Here is a 12,712-nt window from a genome sequence, read left to right as displayed (position 1 = left end):
TTTCTTTCTTTCTTTCTTTCTTTCTTTCTTTCTTTCTTTCTTTCTTTCTTAGTACACTTTCTCTGCCTCCTTAACTAAATCTTCAAGTAACCTCTCAAGAAACACAGACAGTGGCTCGTTTGGTCCCTGAAGGACTTCTCTTACCTAGGCCAAATTGGTGGGCTATCTCGCTGCCCTTGGAGACCCACTAGAGCCTGATGGTAGACCACCAGCCGCCCCTTACCTACAGTTAAGGGGGAATCCGGCATCAATCTCATTGGGAAGCTGCATACGCTGCCCGTTGCCACCAGGAACATTCTTACGGGCTTCTAATAGAATTCTTTCCTTCTCTTCAGTAGTAAAGAGAATCTGTAAATGCTATTGACGATCATCCTAGGTGGGCTGGAGGGAAAACATCAAAGACTCTACCAGTCCCGTCAGACTGGCTGGGTTGTCTTGAAAGGAAGGGTGATGAGTCTTCTAAGACCCCCACAGATACCTCCTCTCTTTCTTAAGGGGGGGTAAATTTGTCTCTACCCCTGTATCTAATTGACAGCAGGCTGGTACTGTGTCACAGCTGTTCTTATTTTTTCTTACTCTAGCAATCATTTCCACCTGCTCTATCTTCTTCTCAACCATAAACATGAGTGAGTCAAAATTTCTGGAGCTCACGATTGAATTGCCAATTGCACCCACTGTTTAACTATTTTTTAAGTTTCTTTTTGCAATACTAGAGTGTAACCATAATTTTGAGAAACAAAACCAACTTTTAACAATGCAAACAATCTATTTTCTCTAAAATCAATACTAAATGCATTACTTTCAGGTTACAAAGTTGGCTGTTAGTTCTTGTACATGAATGTATGATAGTGCAGCATTTAATAACTCATAAGAGACATTGTTTTAAATCCTATTTCTATACATCTGGTTTCTGAATGACTCCAATCCTGAGTTACCAGCTTTAAGCCAACTTTCTTTTACCAAGGTTGCAAATTTTTAACCATACCCAATACCTTATAGGGAAATAATCTATAACCAAGACATGCAGAGCATTCTTATACTTTTAAAACCAGTCATAAATAAAAATGAAGTAAATGCACAGCTTATATTTTTTTTCAAACAAAATTTTCTTACTTTTTCTGGCTGTAATTTCAAAAGAAGCACCTTGTCACCTGCTAAACTCAATAATCAATGAGACCAAGGCAGGGCTCCAAAAGTCAATTGAAACTGCTTTTTGTTTTTACTTTTCTTACTCTTAACTACTTGTAAGGCAAAACTTGCCATTCTTTGAGGCAAAACTTTCTAGTGATATTGCTTCATAGTCTCTCAAAAAATTACAAGCATACTCATTGCATGCAAATCTCTCATCTTAAAGGAACAGTATAAAAACACTCTTCTAAATCTATAACAATTCTGTATGCATTTGTTGGAATGGCAGCTGGAGTAGGCAAGTCAGGCTGTAATTCTAATTTCTCCAGCATAATCATTATATAGCTCCTGGACCATAAACAGTCTCTTGTAAATGTCCTTGGGTCTGAGGCTGACCTTTCTTCACCAAGGAAGAAGCAAGGCAATAAAATAAATTCCAGAAAACACTTTTCCAGGGGATAGTCAGAGTGACCATGACAACAGGAATGTCACACCAGCTTCTGCTGAGCCCATTCTGAGCTTTGTCTTAAATGTGAAAGTTCTTAATTTAGGCCTATCTACAAATTCCTGAAGTAGTTCATCAAAGTCTTATCTGATCCCAGATAAAACTTACACTGAAATCTCCTTTTCAATCTTGGGGGAAGAAAAAAAAATCAGTTTCTTTACCAAGAAAGCCAAAAAGATCTTAGCGTCCCCAAGAGCAACTTGTGCAAAGAATCATTTTTGCCAGGGCTCCTCCTGCCATGCCTCACTTTCATCCACAGAGCAGGGGGACTTGCCTATAAGTTTTAACCCTTTTTATCTTTCTGAACATGAAACATAGAACAAACATTTATTCTAATGAAACAAAGACAGAAAACGACACACGTGCACAAATTTGGCACACCAGGGAGTCACAATAGACATAGAAAGCATAACCAAGAATTTCTCCTGTAGGGGCTGGAGAGTTCCTTTTCTTTTGCTAACACACCGCGGAGATCAGACAATTGTTTTAGCTATTTCTCTGCCAATGGCCATGTTAACTCATGTTAACTCTTGCTAACTCAGGATATTCAGCACAGTAGATTCAGTCCAAAATAACATCAGTCACAGTCCAAAAACACACAAACAGTTCATCAAGAAAACAGAAAAAAACACAGTCAGTTCACCCCCATCACGGGCGGTGGGTATACCAGATACAGACAGTCCTTGCTCCTGTCACAGGTGCAGAGACAGGTTACACAATCAAGGCATGAAAGACTGCTGGTCTGAGAACCTAATAACCAGATGACATGGCCAGCCCATGCTGAACCTAATTTAACAGATTTCTTACACCACCAGCAATGAACAACACAGAATTAGACACAGACTCACAGCCACGAGAGCTTCAACAGACATCGCCCCAGGTGACGGTGGCCAATGACCACCTTGAGACAGAGAAGGGGTCATTTCTGACCCTATCTCCCATAAAAATGAACTCCAGAGCATCCTCTAGAGAACTGTGGTTTGCAGTGTGCAGATACATCTGTCCCACTGCTTCCACTTCCCATGAATTCCCTCCCAGAATTCGTAACCTGACCCTATCTCAGGGTAGCAAAATGTTCTCTGTGGCTTGCCCAGTTCCCACTCCTGCCGCGAGCACAGAAACCAGACTACACAGACGGTCACCCCTGCCATGGGCACACAGAAATTTCACAAACACAGTACACTGCCCCACGCCATGGGCAGACACCTCATAAGCACAGTACACAGTCCATTGTCCCTATCACATCACGAGTAACACAAAACACAGACAAAACAACTACACAAAGAGACTAACAGTCAGTCTCAACCGAGAAAGCCAACACCAATACAGAAAAACAGATGGCCAGGAGGTCTCTCACACCTCCTCCAGCAAGAGGACCATCACGTCCTCCCCGGCCTCCAGACAGGAACCCACCAGGCGTCCCTGGGGTCCCTTCCTCGCCCGGGACGTCTCCCGGGTTGTGGCAGTGGTAACTCTCCTAGCACGTCTGCCGGTCACCCGTTCGCCTCTTGCTGAGACAAAAATGGTTTGCTGCCTCTTACGAGACAGAAACAGCTGCCAAGCCAAACCACAGAAGTGCACTTTCCAGAATTCCAAACCAGATGTCAGAACGAGACGGATAGACACACAAAGCACACAAACAAAACCGTGGTACCCTTACCTCCCAGTGGGGGTCTCAGAGATCAGGGTGGTCGCAAATCCCAGACGAGCCCCCAATGAAGACCTCCGCAGAGGTGAGACCCTCACTCAAGTCTCAGAAAGTTACAACCACCCAGTAATCTGCTCGAGACACCGTGTACTGGAGCAATAGCGAGGTTTATTAAGGCATGTGACAGCTAGCTGCTGGTCAATTCGTATGCCCACGCAGGAGCTGAATTGACCCTGACAGCCAGTTTGAGAGGGGTTCTTAAGGGGAAAAACCACAAACCAAGGAATGGGGAGGGGGATGAGGGGTTGTTAGGGTGACATAACATAAAAATAGTGGAACATTCCAAAAGAACCCAACCTACATGAGTCAGGATCAGGTAAAAACACTCTGTATGCTTATCTTTCTCAAGAATGTGGTCCTGCCCTGTTACTTTGGCCTTATCCTGCCACTGCAGTTCTCAGCTTGGTTCTCAGCTTGGTTCTCAGCTTGGTTTCACCTAGTTCACTTGCATTCTAGCCAGTTCCTGTAACTAGCCTGTCCACATTCTTAACTTGTTTCATGGCTCGGTTTCTCCATGTCTTTATAAAGAAAGCCTATAGAATATTTTATATGTCTAAAAAGAATTCTATATACCCAGTATCTATAATTTTTCACTCTACAGTGTGTTTAAGGGGATACAGGCTAGGCTGAATAGGTGTCGATCTGAGTCAGACTACACCTAGGGGGTGACAGCAAAATTTTGACTAGGTGGTAAGGGGATGGAATTATAGGCCTTTCTCTGCAGCCTAAGAGCTGCTTCAAGCAAGAGGAGCAGGGTAAGGAGGAACTGGGGATGTAAAGAAAGCAGGGAGCTAAGGAGTACCTATCAGTAGCTACCACTGCACCTTCTATAGAAGGAGATGAAGAGTTAGACCTAGAATATGAGAGAGAGAAAGGGTTTCAGAAAAGCAGTTGTCCCTTGTCTGGGATGCGTCAGAAAAGAGAAGGAAAAAGCTATTTCAGAGCTCTCCTGAGAACAAGAGGAAATCAGGATATGTCCTGCTTTCTCTCTGAATCCTACTGGAGAAATCCTTAGTTCTGTCTATTGTCTGTCTTTGGCACTTCAATCTGTTCATGTGTATCAATTGTCTGTTTTTGCTTCCTTATTGTTTGAATGATTGCTGTTCTGTTTCATGTTCAAAAGAAATAATGGTCAAAACCTTATCTGCTGGCTATCCACCTCTTGGTTTAATTTAACTTGTGTTTAAAAGGTAGTCTTAATGTGCACAGCAGAAGGCTGGGGAAGAGCACAGCAGGAGAAGTCCTGCCAGGAGCTGATTTTCTGCATAAGCTGCTCTTAAAGGAGCCAGCAGCATTTTGGCTTTTATGATAAGGAAGCTGATAGTTGTTTTTCCCAGAAAAATCTCAGGGGCAGTGATTGTTGGGCTCATCAGGTGACAAGGTGCTTTTCTCTTGAAATTACAACTAGAAAAAGTAAAAAAAATTGTCGGTTTAAATTTATAAGATGTGTATCTACTTCATTTCTGTTTCTGACTGGTTTTACACGTATAAATATGTTCTACATGTCTTGGTTATAGATTGTTGTCTTATAAGTTAGTTATTGAGTAGGATTAAAATTTGTAACATTGGTAACAGAAAGTTGGCTTAAAACTGGTCACTCAGGGTTGGAGACATTCAGAAACTAGACTTATAAAGGATAGGATTTAAAACAATGTCTCTTTAATGAAGTCTTAAAAGCTGCACTGTCATGCATTTCATACATAAAAATTGGCAGCCAAACTTTGTAACGTGAAAGTAATGGTCTTGATATTGATTTTAAAGAGAATGGATTGTTTAAAATGGAGTTTTGCTTTCCAAAGTTGTGGTTGGTTTAGTGTTGCAAGGGAAACTTAAAAATATGGTTGAATTGCCAGTGCTCCATTGGTTGCAGTTTGAAGTTCAATTGTGGGCTCAGGATTTTTGACTCACCCATGTTTATAGTTGAGAAGAAGATCAAGCAGGTGGAGATGATTGCAAGAGTAATAAAAGAGTTAAAAACCAGCTATGGCACAGTATGGGTATACTGCTGCTTTTACGAAGCTTTATTGAATACAATGGTAGAAGTAAATTTAATCCCCCAAGACTGGAAAACTATATGTAAGCTACTTTGTCAGGAGGAAAACTTACTACTTACTACTTACTTTGGAGCTCTGAATGACATGAAACAAGTAAGAGAACTGCCATGATGAATGCTCAGGCAGGTAACACAGATAGGGTTATTAATGTACTTCTGGGAGAGGGCCAATTTGAAGGTAATGCTAATCAGATTAGGCTACCTGCAGGAATATACCCACAATTTTTAATGGCTGCCCACCATACTTGGCATCAATTACTGACTAAACGGAATCTCAGTGGGAATTTATCTGGTATTAAAAAAGGTCCTAATGAACTGTTTCAGGAATTTATGGATAGGCTGCTAAAAGCAGCTGGTAGAATATTTGGAGACCTTCAGGCAGGAATCTGACATTGGACCATAATAAGGAAGTAATTTCAGGCAGGAATCTAAATCTTAGGCTAGAACAAAAAAGTAGGCTTCAGGCATGAATATGACCATGGACTAGGACAGGGAAGTAGGCTCAGATATTTTGGTCACCTTGATAAGCCCTTAGAAACAGTGATCACAGGAATGATCATGGGACTTTTTTAGTCCCTTGCTTGTTCCTTGGGAAGGAGGGGTTAGCCTTGGACCCCAAGGCACTTATAACCAGCAGCTTATGGGCCAGGAGATAAAGATTATGCAGGAGAATTTAAACTTATAGCTGCTTCCCCCCATGGCATTATATCTGTACCTGCTAACAAAAGAATTGCTCAACTTGTTTTAGTTCCCTTGTATCCTCTACCTTCTAAATTCGTTAAGAGTGAGAGAGGATAAGATGGCTTTGGTTTCTCTGATGTGTACTGGGTTCAATATACTACTAATAAGAGGTCTAACCTCAAACTAATAATTGAAAGAAAAAATGTTGAAGGATTAATAGATTCTAGGGCTGATGTAAGTATTAGAGGGCAAGATTGGCCTTCAGCTTGGCCTTTATCTGATATTCTCACTCACCTTCAGGGGTTTGGTTATGCCAATAACCCAAAACAGAGTTCTAAACTTCTAACCTGAAGAGATGAAGAAGTCAATTGAGGACAAATTCAACCCTATGTCATGCCAAATTTGCCTGTTATCCTATGGGGAAGAGATCTCTTGTCACAGATGGGCCTTATGATGTGCAGCCCTAAAGAAGTAGTGACTAAACAAATGTTAAGGCAAGGATTTTTGCCTGGTCAAGGGTTAGGAAAAGAGGGACAAGGCATTAGGATATTTGAAAGGCCTAAGATTCATTCTAACACTAAAGTCTTGGGGTATTTTCCATAATGACCACCATCTTGTCTGCATCCTATGCTGATAAAATTCAATGGTTTAATAATGTTCCAGTGTGGGTTGATCAGTGGACTTTATCTAGAGAAAAAATAGGTCACCTCTTCTCTTGTGCAGGAGCAACTAGAGGCAGGGCATATAATAGCATCTCAGTCACCATGGAATAATCCAATATTTGTTATCCAGAAAAGACCTGGTAAATGGAGATTGCTACAAGATCCAAGAAAGGTTAATGAGACCATGATACCTATGGAAGCCTTATAACCTGAGCTTCCATCCCCAGTAGCCATTTCTAAAGGATATTATAAAATAGTAGTAGATTTGAAAGACTGTTTCTTTACTATTCCTTTGCATGCCCAGGACTGTGAAAGATTTGCTTTCAGTGTTCCTTCTATTAATTTTAAAGGACCTGTGAAAAGATATCAATAGACAGTTCTTCCTCAGAGCATGGCCAATAGTCCTACATTATGTCAAAAATTTGTGGCACAATCCATTCAGCTTATAAGACAGCAATGGCCAATGGTATACATCATACATTACATGGTTAAATATCTTTTGTAAGTAGGAAGAGGGTCTGGGAAGGAATGCTTAATTGGGTATGCCCTCTGGCCTAGGTATCTCATTAATATGGAGATCTCTTCAGGCTCTGTGGGCTGTAGTCATGCCCTCTGCTTGTGTTATATAACCAAAGGCCACAAACCGTTCTTTCGGAGGGTCTGTGGATAAGTGAAAGGAACCAGGGCCAATGAGCAAGACCTACCATACCTTTATGGTATCCAGGGTTTGAGGCCTGTGCTCGAGCAAGTACCCAGCTGCCTCTCACAGCCCACTGTCCCACAGTCAGAGACAGGTAAGAGTATTCTTGAGCTTCTATAGACCTAAGACAGGCAAATCTCAATGCTGCTATGTTTGTCCTTCTTAATGTGTAACAAGGAGTAATATAGACACTGACCTAAGCCATACACAGTCTCCTGACCACTCTACACTAGATGGGATGATGTAAAACAAATAAATCTTGTGCCCCCCCATCCAACTACTGGTACTGTTCATTTTTACAATCTAAAATGGGGGAATTGTACCCTTCCACAGCCTTGAGCAGGCCTTGGAAAGATCTTGTGACCTAGGTAGAGTCATCCACCCTAGCTGCATGTGCAGATTCCTTCATGTACTTAGAAGAATCAACTGCTGGCTGACCTTGACTTGTGATATAATCTGAGACATAGTCAGGCTGAAACAAAGGATGGGTTAGGTGGGGCTTTCCCTATATATACAAGAGCTGAATATTAAACTTTGAGCCTTGATCAGGTAAGTTTGTCTTGGCTTCATGTTTCTCTTGCCCCTCTGTCTCTTTTTCATTTCCTGTCCTCCTTTCAGGTGAACCCAGTTCATCTGTGACCACTAGATGTCTATATCAGATTATTGGACAATGGATTTTGTAGCTCTTAGGATCCCAGGACTCTGGATATCTATATTTTTGCTTCAGCCAACTTTTAGTCAGATTTAAAAGGAAATTAGTTTTCTAGATATACTTCAATTATGGGAGGTAATGTGGACTGAACTGTCCTGTAAGAATTTTCATCTTTTTCTGTGTTATGCCACCTGGAATCAGAGAAGCAATAGATAATCGAAAAGCATTATGGCTTCAATGAAATCCTCACGCACATCAATGAATTGTCCATGAAAATTGATGTAGATGTACAGTGTAAAGCAGAAGTAATTTCCCTACAGATGGCACAATGCAAAGAATTGCCACAAGCAGTTTGTGAGATCCTGGGACTTCAGGACAGTGAAGTTACAATGCCAGACTCTTATTCTGACACTGATGTAAATGTTGCCTCCCCCTTGTCTCATATCTGCATTTCCAAGTAGCACCTTGCTCATCCTTGCTGCCAGTGAAGCCTAAGAGTCCAGCACAGACATTAGCATCCCTGAATGCCTGAAGATTAACACCTGTATTATCATTTGTCTTACATTTTTAAAGAGATACTATGTTGCAATTCCTTTTTAAGTACATGCAAGGTAGACAATTTACACTCTTGATATTGATCATGCTTTAAGTTTTATGGAAAGACAGTGTACTGATGTTCTAGCATTAAACTTTACAAAGTTTTAAGCTAAAAAGAAATACAGGAAAAATACAATCCAATGGGTAAAGGATATGAATAAAGCTGTCCAAGACCTGAAAAGGGAATGGAACCCATGAAGAAAATATGAACTGAGGAAATCTTGTAGAAAAATGAAACCAAATAGATGAAGAAATTGAACAAAACCATCCAGGGTTTAAAAATGGAAGTAGAAACAATAAAGAAATCTCAAAGAGAGACAACCCAGGGGATAGAAAACCTAGGAAAGAGATCAGTAATCAGAGATGTAAACATTACCAACAGAGTACAAGAGATAGAAGAGAGAATCTAAAGTGCAGAATATAACATAGAAAGCATTGGCTAAACAATCAAAGAAAATGCAAAACACAAAAAGCTCCTAACCCAAAACATCCTCGAAATGTAGGACATAATGAGAAAACCAAACCTAAGGATAATAGTATAGAAGACAGTGAAGATTCTCAACTTAAAGAGCCAGTAAATATCTTCAACAAAGTTATAGAAAACAACTTCCCTAACCTAAAGAGATGCCCATAAACATACAAGAAGTCTACAGAACTTCAAATAGATTGGACCAGAAAAGAAATTTCTCCTGTTCCATAATAAAAACACCAAATGCATAAAACAAAGAAAGACTATTAAAAGCAGAAAGGGAAAAAGGTCAAGTAACATATAAAGGCAGATCTATCAGAATTACACAAGACTTCTCACCTGAGACTCTAAAAGTGAGAAGATCTTGGGTAGATATCATACAGACCCTAAGGGAGCAAAAATGACAGCCCAGGCTACTATAGCCAGAAAAAACTCTCAATTATTGTAGATGGAGAAACCAAGATATTTCACGACAAAAGCAAATTACAAAATATCTTTCCACAAATCCAGCCCTACAAAGAATGATAGGTGGAAAACTCCAACAAAAGGAGGGAAACTATACCCTAGAAAATGCAAGACAGCAATCTTCTTTCAACAACTCCAAAAGAAGATAGCTACACAAACATAATTCCACCTCTATTAACAAAAATAGGAAGCAATAATCAGTGGTTCTTAATATCTCTTAACATCAATGGACTCAATTATCCAATAAAAAGACATAGACTAACAGACTAGATGTGTAACAGGATGCAGCATTGTGCTGCATACAGGAAATGCACCCCAGTGACAAAGACAGACATTACCTCAGTGTAAAAGGCTGGAAAAAGTTTTCTGAAGCAAATGGCGCCAAGAAACAAGCTGAAGTAGCCATTCTAATATCGAATAAAATCAACTTTCAAACATAAGTTATCAAAAAAGATAAGAAAGTATACTTTATATACATCAAAGGAAAAATCTACCAAGATTAACTTTCAATTAAGAATATCTATGCTCCAAATGCAAGGGCACCCACATTGATAAAAGAAACTTTACTAAAGATCAAAGTACATATTGCACTTTACACAGTAACAGTGGAGACTTCAACACTCCATTCTTATCAATGGGCAGATCTCATCAATGGAAACAGAAACCAAACAAAGACATAGTGAAACTAACATAGGTTATGAACCAAATGTATTTAACAGATATCTATAGGACATTTCATCCTCAAACAAAAGAATATACTTTCTTCTTAGCACCTTGTAGTACCTTCTCCAAAACTGACCATATAATCAGTCACAAAACAGTTCTCAACAGATACAAGAAGATTGGAATAATCCCATGCATACTATCAGATCACCATGAACAATAAACAATAAAACAACAAATAAACAATAAAACCAACAGAAAGCACACATATACATGGAAGCTGAACAACTCTATATTCAATGATAATTTGGTCAAGGAAGAAATAAAGAAGGAAATTAAAGACTTTCTAGAATTTAGTGAAAATTAAGGCACAACATACCAAAACTTATGGGACACAATGAAAGCAGTGCTAAGAGAAAAACTCATAGCTCTGAGTGCCTCAAAAAAGAAACTGGAGAGAGCATACACTAGTAGCTGAACAGTACATCTGAAAGCTCTAGAACAAAAAGAAGCAAATACACCCAAGAGAAGTAGATAGCAGGAAATAATCAAAATCAGGAACTGAAACCAACCAAGAATAAACAAAAAGAACTACATAAAGAATCAACAAAACCAGGAGCTGGTCTTTTGAGAAAATCAACAAGATAGATAAACCCTTAGATAGACAAACTAGAGGTACAGAGACAGTATCCAAATTAACAGAATGAGAAATAAAAAGGGAGACATAACAACAGAAACCTAGGAAATTCAAAAAATTATCAGATCCTACTACAAAGGCTTATATTCAACACTACTGGAAAATCTGGATCAAATGGATATTTTTTCTGCACAGACACTAGGTAACAAAGTTAAATCAGGGTTACATAAACCATCTAAATAGTTCATAACCCCTAAAGAAATAGAAGCAGTCAATAAAAGTCTCCCAACCAAAAAAGCTCAGGACCAGATGGGTTTAGTGTAGAATTCTATCAGTCCTACAAAGAACACCGAATACCAATACTCTTCAAACTATTTCACAAAATAGAAATGAAAGGAACACTGCCCAATTCTTTCTATGAAGCAACAAGTACTCTTATACCGAAACCACATAAAGACTCAATAATGAAAAAGAACTTCGGCCTGAGCATAGAGCAGGTCCCAGGCGGCAGCTCTGTACCCAACCTCAGAGAACCAAGAGAAAGAGGGCCTCCCAGGAGCTTTAACTCAGGCAGCATCCCAGGTAAGGAAAAAGCAACACTTACTCCAAACATGGGGTAACCGGGACCCACTGGGACCCAGGAATTCACTCCTGGTCTGGAGCGTAGGCTCCATCTGGTCTGGGCCCTAGCACTCGGCAGATGCTGGGAGTCAGCTCTGCACCCAATCTCACAGAAACCAGAGGAAGCGGGGATCTTAGGAGCTCTAACCCAACCAGTGTCGTAGGCTAGGAGGTAGCATTACTTGCCCCAAGCAAGGAGCAACCGGGACCGACTGGGACCCAGGAATTCACTCCTGGCCTGGAGTGTGGATTCCTTCCAGTCTGGGCCCGAGCACTGAGCAGATCTTGGGCCTCAGCTCTAACCCAGCAGCAAAACCCATCCCAAACAGTTCTGACACAACCTAGATAATAGGAAAGACAGGCTCCAGTCACAGACAGTACAGATAGCAAAAAGGAGGTCCAGATGACAAAAGGCAAGCCAAGAACACAAGCACCAGCAACCCAAGGTACTTGCCATCATCAGAACCTAGTTCTCCCACATTAGAAAGTCCTGAACTCACCATATCACTAGGAAAGCAAGAACCAGATCTAAAATCATTTCTAATGATGATGATAGAGGACTTTAAGAAGGACATAAATAACACTATCAAAAAAATTGGGGAGAACACAGATAAACAGGATGAAGTCCTTAAAGAAACACAAAAATCCTTTAAAGAAATTACAAGAAAACACAAACAAACAGATGAAGGAATTGAACAAAACCATCCAGGACATAAAAATGGAAGTAGAAAAAATAAAGAAATCACAAATGGAGACGACCCTGGAGATAGAAAACTTAAGAAAGAAATCAGGAGTCATAGACACAAGCATCAGCAACAGAATAAAAGAGATAGATAGAAGAAAGAATCTCAGGTGCAGAAGATACCATAAAGAATATTGACACAACCGTGAAAGAAAACACAAAATGCAAAAAGCTCTTAACACAAAACATCCAGGAAATCCAGGACGCAATGAGAAGACCAAACCTAAGGATAATAGGTATAGAAGAGAGTGAAGATTCCCAACTTAAAGGGCCAATAAATATCTTCAACAAAATTATAGAAGAAAACTTCCCTAACCTAAGGAATGAGATGCACATAATCACACAAGAAGCCTACAGAACGCCAGACTAGATCAAAAAAGAAATACCTCCCATCACATAATAATCAAGACACAAAATGCACAAAACAAA

At 40.0% G+C, this 12,712-nt stretch overlaps 1 pseudogene; it reads left to right on the top strand.

The window, feature by feature from the left end:
* The window catches only part of LOC114623819, a 15,024-nt pseudogene extending 6,474 nt beyond the window's left edge, over positions 1 to 8,550 (top strand).
* Positions 8,551 to 12,712: the final 4,162 nt, after the last annotated feature.

The sequence above is a fragment of the Grammomys surdaster genome, unplaced genomic scaffold (genome assembly GCF_004785775.1).
Source record: "Grammomys surdaster isolate TR1022 unplaced genomic scaffold, NIH_TR_1.0 202, whole genome shotgun sequence".
Lineage (NCBI taxonomy): Eukaryota > Metazoa > Chordata > Mammalia > Rodentia > Muridae > Grammomys > Grammomys surdaster.
The sequence above is the reverse complement of the archived record's forward strand: the minus strand, read 5'-3'. Positions and strand labels throughout refer to the sequence as shown.